The sequence below is a fragment of the Lactuca saligna genome, chromosome 1, assembly GCF_052625555.1.
Source record: "Lactuca saligna cultivar CGN05327 chromosome 1, ASM5262555v1, whole genome shotgun sequence".
Taxonomy (NCBI): Eukaryota; Viridiplantae; Streptophyta; class Magnoliopsida; order Asterales; family Asteraceae; genus Lactuca; species Lactuca saligna.
Genome location: NC_136417.1, coordinates 126,567,482 through 126,577,528, shown reverse-complemented (window position 1 = coordinate 126,577,528; position 10,047 = coordinate 126,567,482).

The window sequence follows — 10,047 nt, the reverse complement described above, 5'->3', positions numbered from 1 at the left end:
GGACCTTGAGTTGATGGTACCCAGACTACAGATCTATCTTAGAGAAGTAACTAGCTCCTTGGAGCTGGTCAAATAGATCGTTGATTCGTGGGAGTGGATAGCGATTTTTAACAGTGAGCTTATTTAGTTCTCTGTAATCGATGCACATCCTAAAGGATCCGTCCTTCTTCTTCACAAAGAGAACTGGAGCTCCCCATGGCGAGAAGCTGGGTCGAATGAATCTCTTGTCCAGGAGTTCACTGAGTTGGCTGGACAATTCCTGCATCTCAGCAGGAGCCAATCGGTAAGGCAATTTAGTGATGGCAGTAGCTCCTGGCACAAGATCAATTCGATATTCAATTTGTCTTTCTGGGGGTATCCCAAGAAGATCTTCAGGAAAGATGTCCGGGAATTCACATGCTACAGGAATGTCTTGAACATTAACCTCTTCCTTTGATTTATCCACTATGTGTGCCAGGAACGTCATAACTTTCTTTCGCAGATACTTCTGTGCCTGGACGCACGAGATGAGACGAAGATTCGTGTTGGGTTTGTCTCCATAAATAATTAGGGTTTCATGATTTGGAAGGTGAAGGAGAACGGTCTTCTCGTGACACATAATTTCAGCATGGTGGGGGCTTAAGCAATCCATGCCAATAATCACATCAAAACTCCTAATGGCAACATGCATTAAGTTTATTCGAAAGACATGTTGATTTAGGGCTAGGGTACATCCAATATAGATTCCCCTAGTGGATTCTTTTTTCCTATTGTCCATTTCCACCGTAAAGGTTTCATTGAGCTTCTGGGGTCATTGTTTTAACAAATGCTTAAACTTATTGCTCATAAAACTTCGTTCTGCTCCGGTATCAAATAGGATGCATGCATAAGTGTGGTTTAGGAGGAACGTACCGGTGACGACAGCGGGATCCTGAACCGCTTCTCCATGGCCCATGGTTAGCACCCTTCCTGTCCCTCCATTCCCGGAGTTGTTATTGTTGGGGCAGTTTCAAAGGAAATGCCCATTCCTTCCACATCCATAGCAGGTGTGGCTTGGTCCTGCATTGTTGCCGCCATTGTCGGTATTGTTATTGTTGTTGTTGTTTCCCTGTTGTTGGTTCTGATGAGGGTAGGTCCTGCAATACTTCGCTGTGTGCCCCTTCCGATTGTAACTAGTGCAATGCATCTCTCTGCATTCTCTATTGTGATGGAGACCACACTTTTTGCACTTAGGAAGATTACCGGAATAAGGCCTAGGAGCACTTGGAGCAGCTGAGGCTGGAGCATGTGGTGTGGGTGGAACTTGAGTGGTTCCGGCATTAACTGCCACTGTTTGCTGCTTCTTGGATGATTCGGAGCTTTGACGTCCCTTCCGCTTGTTGTTCTTTCCCTTTTTGTTGTCATTTTCCTTCTTACCTTCAGCCTCCATTGGCTTCTCACCCTTCTTGTTGTTGTGGTCATACAACTTATTGGCTAATCTCTTGGCACTGTCGAAAGTTTCGAGATTTGAAGCTATCATGTTTCCTTGAATCGGAGAGGTGAGTCCCCGATGAATCGCTCGATCTTCTTTCCTTCTGAGGTGATCATGCTAGGGCATAACAGAGACAGTTCGCTAAACCTTGATATGTATGCATCTATATCAGCGTTTCGAATGGTGAGATTCCATAGCTCTTGTTCCATTTTCTAAATTTCGCCACGAGGGCGGTACTCGACCATTAGCATTTCTTTCATCTCTGCCCATGGCATGGAATTGGCTACGGGGAGTGTCATGGCTTCCACGTGTCTGTTCCACCAAGTGAGTGCTTGGTCAACGAGAGTGCATGCGGATAACTTCACCTTCATCTCCTCGGGGCATTCACATATCTCGAACACTGATTCCACCTTCTCGATCCATCATTTCAGGGTAATCATTCCTCTAGTGTCGTTAAAGGTTTGTGGTTTGGCGTTAGTGAAATCTTTGTAGGAGCATGTTTTGGTAGGTCCTTGATTTATCCTATTGTTTGAACTTCCATCCCCTTGTCCGTTGACTCCTCCATTGTTCCCCTGGTGAATTCGTGCCATCCCTGCGGTGACCGCAGCAGATACAGCTGCTTGGAATGCAACTGAGTCGACTTCGGGTGGGGTTGGCCCAGGGTTTCCGCGGGTGGGTCGTTGAGGCATCTTTCTGTCATAGAATGGAAAGATGTTGAGTGTCTGTGCTTTTTGTGAGGTTGTGATCCTATAAACTAGGTGTGTGGCACAAACTTAAGTAATTTCACAAATTAGCACACAATCATGGATATGTAACACATAGCAAATTAAAACATCACAGTAAACATATAAAATTTTCCATTAATATTATCCGCACTTTGATACATGAAACTTTCTCTCGGAAGAGCATACATAAGCGGTACAAGTTCGACAGCATAACGACTCTATGAGTAGTGTAATCACTTAAACATAGAGTCAGGGTACATAGCATAGATCCTAGTGACATAGTACTAAAGACGGGTATGACTAGTCCCTCGCATGGTGAGACTTATATAGTAGGTAGTAGAGCAGGTCCTATTAGTAAGGATGACGACGACGCTCAATCGTCGAGGTGACACACCAGAAGTTCAACCAGTTCATCCGCCTCTTGGGTGATTACCTCTACTTTTCGCTCGACTCACATAACCCTTGCCTTGGCCATAATGAGTTGAAGCTTCAGGCTGATAACTGCCTCCTCGAGAGAGCGTAGATAGTCTGTATCCACCCCTTGAAACATGCGGAAATTTGACGGGGCTTTCGACTGATGAAGTTCACTACACGCCTCCTCTACGCACTTTTCTTCGTTTGGCTCCTAGTCCAGCTAATCATAATCGAAATCAACTATCACGTATTCGTCCTGTTCCCCTTCAGGTCCAATGTCGTGTGCTCCCCCTTGATCTCTTTCAGGCTCATCTTCAATCATCCCGTGAGCCACTAAGACCTGATGAAACTGAATGCCCTACTGCTCCCCTTCCATAGCGACTGAGAGGAGGTATACGAATAAACTATCATTACTCATAGGACGCTACAATTATTGTATAGATTGAGCTAATGTTCTCTTCTTGGTGATAAAGGGGGTATGTTTTTAGGTTCCCTAGCCATCACGATTTCCTCGGGACATGTGATAGTTGTGCCTTGGAGGAAATGTGGTTTATCAGGCTACATCCACTCCTTGATACGACTATGAACAGCCCTGGCTTAACTGAGATGCTAGCATTATCTTGTTTGGTTCGGTATTATGTTCTTTTTCCTAATTCACACAAGCAAAGATGTTTTTATTGTTGTGTTTTACTTGTTTTATTCTGAGTTGTGTTAGTCCCTATTTTTGGTTTATAGTTGCATATCAATGTGTGGTTAGATATGCTAGTTCACTATAAACAGAGCTCTGATACCAACCTGTCACACCCCCGAACCAGATGGCGGAAACGTCTGAGGGCTCTTGTGACATAAATTGAATACCATCACAATGAATATACATGAATCATAACATAAATCATCACCATGCATTAAAATAATACAACTGATATTGTTTACATCCAGTACTTTGTTTTAAAAATTACAAATTCATAACATAATTGTCTGATAGATATCAAAAGCAAAACACCTTGACATTACTTGGTACTTATTCTTTGGTTTACCTGTTACCTGAGAATACAAGTTAATTTTGAAAAACGTCAACATATGAAATGTTGGCGAGTTCATAAGCAATGTTGTGATAAAATGATTTGGCGTAGTTTGTAAAACCCAGAAAACCCGATATTTTCTGAAAATATCATTGTTTATAAAAAGTGTGAAGATCCGTAAATATAAGCTTGTCGATTTTTAAAACATGTATAAATGTTGAACTTTAGTATTAATCGCGCAAGTGAAGATGTTGAACTTCCCAGGAAAACCCGATGTTTTCCCGATACATAAAATACAGTGATTTCTCAATTGTTATACCATCACGACGAATGATTTTGACTACTCGGGTGTCGTTGGATTAATTTGGGTTGTGAGTTGTTATAGTCACGCATTAGCAAATGACTAGTTTATAACTACATTTTTCGAACGATCCTTAAAGGCATCGCCCATTACTAATCACTTAATCCACAACCATGATTACTCTTGATTAACGTCCTGAATATGTTTACCTTGATTACCCGTAAGCCTAACAAACGAGGAAAAGGGGAGTACAAAGTCCCGTTATTTCCATGAGTTATTTCAGGCTGTCGGGAATGCGAAAGGCACGTTGGCCCAACTCGCATTTGATTTCTTGACTTCACTAGCAATGCTAATGGGCCACTAGGGCCCAATAGCACATTAGAGCCATTGAAGTCCTATTACATTAAATCGGGTCATAGGAGCCCCAATAGCACATAAGCATATTCCCTTTAGGCCCAAAGATCATGTTAATGGGCTAGAAATGCCCAACAAGCATGATTTGAAACTTCCAAGCCCAAAGTTTGTAAGTTTTCTCATCGTAGTTATCACGTATTTATTTAGATGGTTTGGTTCAATGCTTGTTGTTTTGTATTGATTCGAGACCTAATCACTTCGTTTGTAACGATATTTGTTGTTGAAAGTGTATTTGTTTTCCGTTTCGTCGGTAGTTGTGGATCTTGTATTTTGTATAAATGAACTAATTTGTTTAAAAGTGGGATTGGACCTTTTCAATACCCTTCTTTTATATAAATAACACTTTCGGTCCTTTTATATAAAAGAATTTCATTTTTAGTCCTTCAAACATTTTCTTGACACTTTTGTATCATTTATTTGATGGAAACACAGTTTTAACCCAAAATTTATTTTGTTGGCAGCTTCAGCCCTCCCAGAATGGTGATTCTCGGTTAGAACCCCATTTTTCACAACTTTTACAGTTTTGGTCCAAAATATAAAAACTTTGCATTTTTGGTCCTTTTTGACAGTGAAAAGCATTGTTGACCCTTAAAATATTTTGTTATGCTAATTACCCCCTATTTTACCAAAAATTTCATTTCAGCCTTTAAAATTTATCATTTTTTGCATTTTGAGGCTTATTGGGCCGAAAAGCCCAAAAATAGCCCATTAAGCTAGAAATTTACATTTTAAGTCCCTTGAAAATTTTATTATAGAAACTGTTTTGACCCTTTTGAACCTCAAGAAACCGTGACTTGTCGATTTGTAACCCAAGTTTTGTATTTTTGACAATTTAAAACCCTAAGATGGGTTTTATGTTAGAATATGTTCATCTTAGCCTTATAAGCTATCATTATTGACTTTTTTGGTATAAAATAGCTTAGATTATGTTTGTTTCCTTTATCATGTCACAGATCTCAGGTTTACACCCATTTTATTAACATACTCATCATAAAAACACATGAAATCACACATATACATGCATAAAATCACACATAGCATACACATACACATAGATCTACACATTTTCTTGTATTCTCCACCCATAAAACTCATGAAAACTGAAAAAGAAAGGGGTATGAAACTCACCTTGGGTTGTATTTTCGGTTTTGAAGAAGATTGGGAGAAGTTCGGTGCTATTTTTGGCCCTAGCAAGTTTCTTGTATGGATCTCGAACTTAATGTGTTCTAAGATGTAAGATCATGAATTTGAATGGATTAAGAGATGATTTTTGATGAAAAGAAGTGAGTTAAAGCATGAATCAAACATCACTTTACCTTGGATGATGATTTTTGTGGAAGAATCTCTTTGAAAGCCTTTTAGATTCTCAAAAATTTGGAGAGAAATGGAGAGAGTTTCTTGAGAGAATTTGAGTGAAATGTGTGTGTTTGTTTGGGTTCGGCCGAGAGAAAGAAAGAGAGGAGAGAAGAGAGAGTGAGTGATGAGATAGGTGCATGGAAGTATGAGAGTATGCATGGAAGTCCACTAAATAAAAATGAGTTGGCACCACAAAGTCAACTCTTTCTTTCTTTGTGGGTTTGGGCCGAAAATGGAGAGGGAAAGAGAAGATTTTTGGACTTTGAATGATTAAACCCATTTTATGGTTACGTTAGGTGATTTTTGGCCCAAATAAATAATAATATGACTTTTATGACCTATTAGGGCTAAAATAAATTGATTGTGACCTATTAAGGCCCATTTAAGTTAACCTAGTGTATTTTGGGATCCTAAGGCGCAAAAGTATTATGGTTCATGTATATGAGTCCAATTAGGGCCCATTTGAGAGTTCTAGGTTCAAGATAGTCGAATTGGAAGCTTATTGGCCTATTGGGTCCAATAAGGAAATCCTAGTCCAGAATGGACTTAAATCGGGATTATAAGGTTTCCAATTCTATGTTGACTATTTGCAGTGCTTGTATGAAGTTTTTGATTGAAGTTTGTTGTTATTGGAAATAAGCATCTTACATGCTTTCACATTGTTGGTTCACATTTGTTATCATTGTTCCATGTTTACAAGGCATCTAATTTTCTAGTTGTGACATTTGGTCCTTTGGCTTTGGGCTATTATTGGGCCTTACAACATTTAGAATTGGGTCATGGAATGAGGGGGGCCATTGGAGGAAGGGGTAAAATTGTCTTTTACCCCTTGACATGATAGATGGTATTCTGGACCAATCATGGGTTATTACCCTATGTATTGATTAAGGATAATTTAGAATGTTTAGTGTGAGGAGTCGTAGCTAGGGGTGTTCGTTTGGATGGATTGGTTTGATCTGATCCAATCAAGTGAATCCAAATTGATTTCGGTTTTCAAAACATGAATCCGAATAGTCCAAACTAAATTCAAATCTGATCTGATCCGAACCAATTACAATTCGGTTGGATCGGTTTTTATAATTTGGTTTTCAAAAATCGAAACATTTTAAAACGACATATAATTATAATATTACTCAACTTTACACAATAAGCAAAAACAAATTATTTAGTTGTGATTCGAAATTTATAAACAACTAATAAGAAGATATATTATAGTTAAATATTTTATAGATAAAAATCTTTTGAGAGAAAATGCATATTAATATTTTTTTATTGGTGAAACGTTTTGAACCTATTTGAAAAAATAAATTACAAAATTCATAAATGACTATAGATATATATTATAAATAGATAAATAATGAAAGACCCCAACTTTCGTATTTATGAAAGACCCAAACTTTCATACTATTTTAAAAGATTTCTTAAGTTACTTCCTCAAAACATGCTACATGCATATTTATAAAACAATATTTTTTATTGATAAAGTGATTACAAAGGATTGGATACAAACCGACTAATTGTTATCACAATTTGATGTCTACCCAGGAATCTACTATTCATATACATACATGAACATTAAAAATACAGAGAAATACTATTAACTATTCTAAATCTTTTAGCAGTATAAAGATATATTGGAATACTCATCACCTGCAATTGTTAAATATTGAGAGGATTAAGCGATAACGCTTAGTGAATTCAATAGATAGATACAATATAATCTTATGCCTTACATATACCAATATGATAGAAGCAAATGGGAACAAGAAGACATATGTGAAATCATGTGACAAGCGTTCATAACAATCAAAGACTTTATTCAAAGATATACTTTTCAATGAGACATAACGATTTCAATACTTGATATGCATCAATGAAGCTTTGGCCCAATTAGCACAGAAGACATATAATTTCTGATTAACATTTTGGTAGATTTCAGGCTTATAGCCCTGTCTAACCATTTTTCAAAGCGTCGAGCTGAGCTGTCTTAATTTGTGTGGACAAGTGTGAATGGATAGTCATAGTCAATGATTTGACTCTACGACCAGAATATTCTTTCCAACTTAGGGCGTCAGCTACTACATTGGCTTTACCCGGATGATAACGAATTTCACATTCATAATCACTAAGTAGCTCGACCCACCGTCGTTGTCTCATGTTGAGCTCCTTCTGATCGAATATATGTTGCGGGCTTTTGTGGTCTGTAAAGATAGTGCTTTTCATACCGTACAGGTAGTGTCTCTAGATCTTTAGAGCAAACACAACTGCTCCCAATTCAAGATCGTGGGTCGTGTAGTTGACCTCATGTGTCTTCAGTTGTCTCGAGGCATAGGCGATGACCTTACCTCTGTAACATCCCAAAATACAACTCAATTTTTTTTTATATAATAAAATCATATGCTGAACGTCATATCATAAATCCATACATCAAATATCTCAAACCATAATAAAATGTCGTGATACAACTGTATCAAATCAAACTAAGTATCAAAACAATCTCCCAGGACAAAAACTGAAGCTGTGGTGTGTGCGATGCCATCATCCTAAGCTCTTCCCTTTACTTGCGGAAGTACCTGAAACCAAAACTGAAACTGTAAGCACAAAGCGTAGTGAGCTCCCCTAAATTACCACATACCATACAAACATAAAACAACTACTAGGCCTTGCCCACTGCATCGGACCGAAGTCTGGAAACTGCATCGGACCGAAGTCCGGAACTGACCAGGGCCTTGCCCTCTGCATCGGACCGAAGTTCGGAACTACTGAGGTCTTGCCTCCTGCATTGGACCGAAATCCGGAACTAACTGCATCTGACCAAAGTCCGGAACTGACTGCATCAGACAGAAGTCCGGAACTACTGAACATAGCATAGCATAAACATATCAACTAACACAACAACACATATTGCATACTGCTTCGGGCCATAACCCGGAACACATAACACACAAACCTGTCTGAGCCACGAAGGCGTCAAACATACTAACTACTGCATCGGACCGAGGTCCGGAAACTACTCCTAGCTAAACGGGCCGGCATTGTGGCCTTAGACCCGTTCCTACTGGAAGGAAACTCACCTCGTGAACTGGCTGCTGAGTGTATGGCTCTGGAAGCTATCTACTGCTGCTCCGGTATCTCCCTGGCTACAATTCCACAAACACATTCAATCAAATACTAACAACTGCATTCGGGTAAAATGACTCTTTTACCCCTGGCTAAAGTCAACTCTCCCAGTCAAAGTCAACTTACAGTTGACCTGACTCGCCGAGTTAGGCCGCCAACTCACCGAGTCCCTACTCTCACTTCTCAACCCTATCCGATGCTACTTGTCGAGTATGGCATCAACTCGACGAGTTCCCTTTCGATTCTAGAACTCAGGCTATCTGCATCCGACTCGCCGAGTTGTATGAACAACTCGACGAGTTGTTCTTGAATCTATGAAGATTGCCTTAGACTCGCCGAGTTGTATGAACAACTTGTCGAGTACCTCCATTACTGAGTCTGACCTCCGGCTCACTGGTCCCCACTCAGAATCACTCAAATGGGGAAAAATCAGGGACTCGCGGCTCGACTCGCCGAGTCCGAAGAACGACTCGCCGAGTCGCATGCATGCAGTTACTAAAAACTCGATTCTACTTGAATCCAACGCATATAACTTGTAGATCTGGGCTTCTTATGCTCGATTAACACGTAAAGATTCTATCTTTATGTGCCCATAAGCATCCATGAAGATTAAAAGGCTCAAAAGGCATAATAAAGGCTAGATCTAGGGTTCTCATGCAAGGCAACTTCGAAAAAGGAAATAGATCAGGGCTCTAAAACTCCTAAATGAACAGATCTAGGGATATCTCGACCCAACAAGGCATCCATACAACTATAAAGCTTGGAAAATACATTAAAGTAGCCTTAGAGGTGTTCTAATGGAGGTTTTAAGCACAAAACAGAATAATTTCGAGACATACCTCAATGAACTCTGACTTTGGCCTTGGATCTTTGCTCTACACTTCCTCTTTTTGGTCCTTTCTTCTTCTTCTTCTTCAATCCTTCAAGAATCCACACAAAACACTTTAATCATACAAGGAATGCTTTAGGGTTTCTCACAAGCTCTCTGAGAGTGAAGGAGGCGAGTTGGGGCACATAACATTTCTTAAATAGTGAGCAAACCCGGGGATTTAGGGTTTCTTCCTGGCAGGCGGACTCGCCGAGTCCCGAATATGAACTCGTCGAGTCGCCGACCTACACATGCTCGAAATCCCATCTCTACTCGATGAGTCGGGCTATAGACTCGCCGAGTCCCTGTTGAAAACTTCTAAATAAATAACATGGAAACAACATACCAGAGACGGTGTTACAATTCTCCCCCACTTG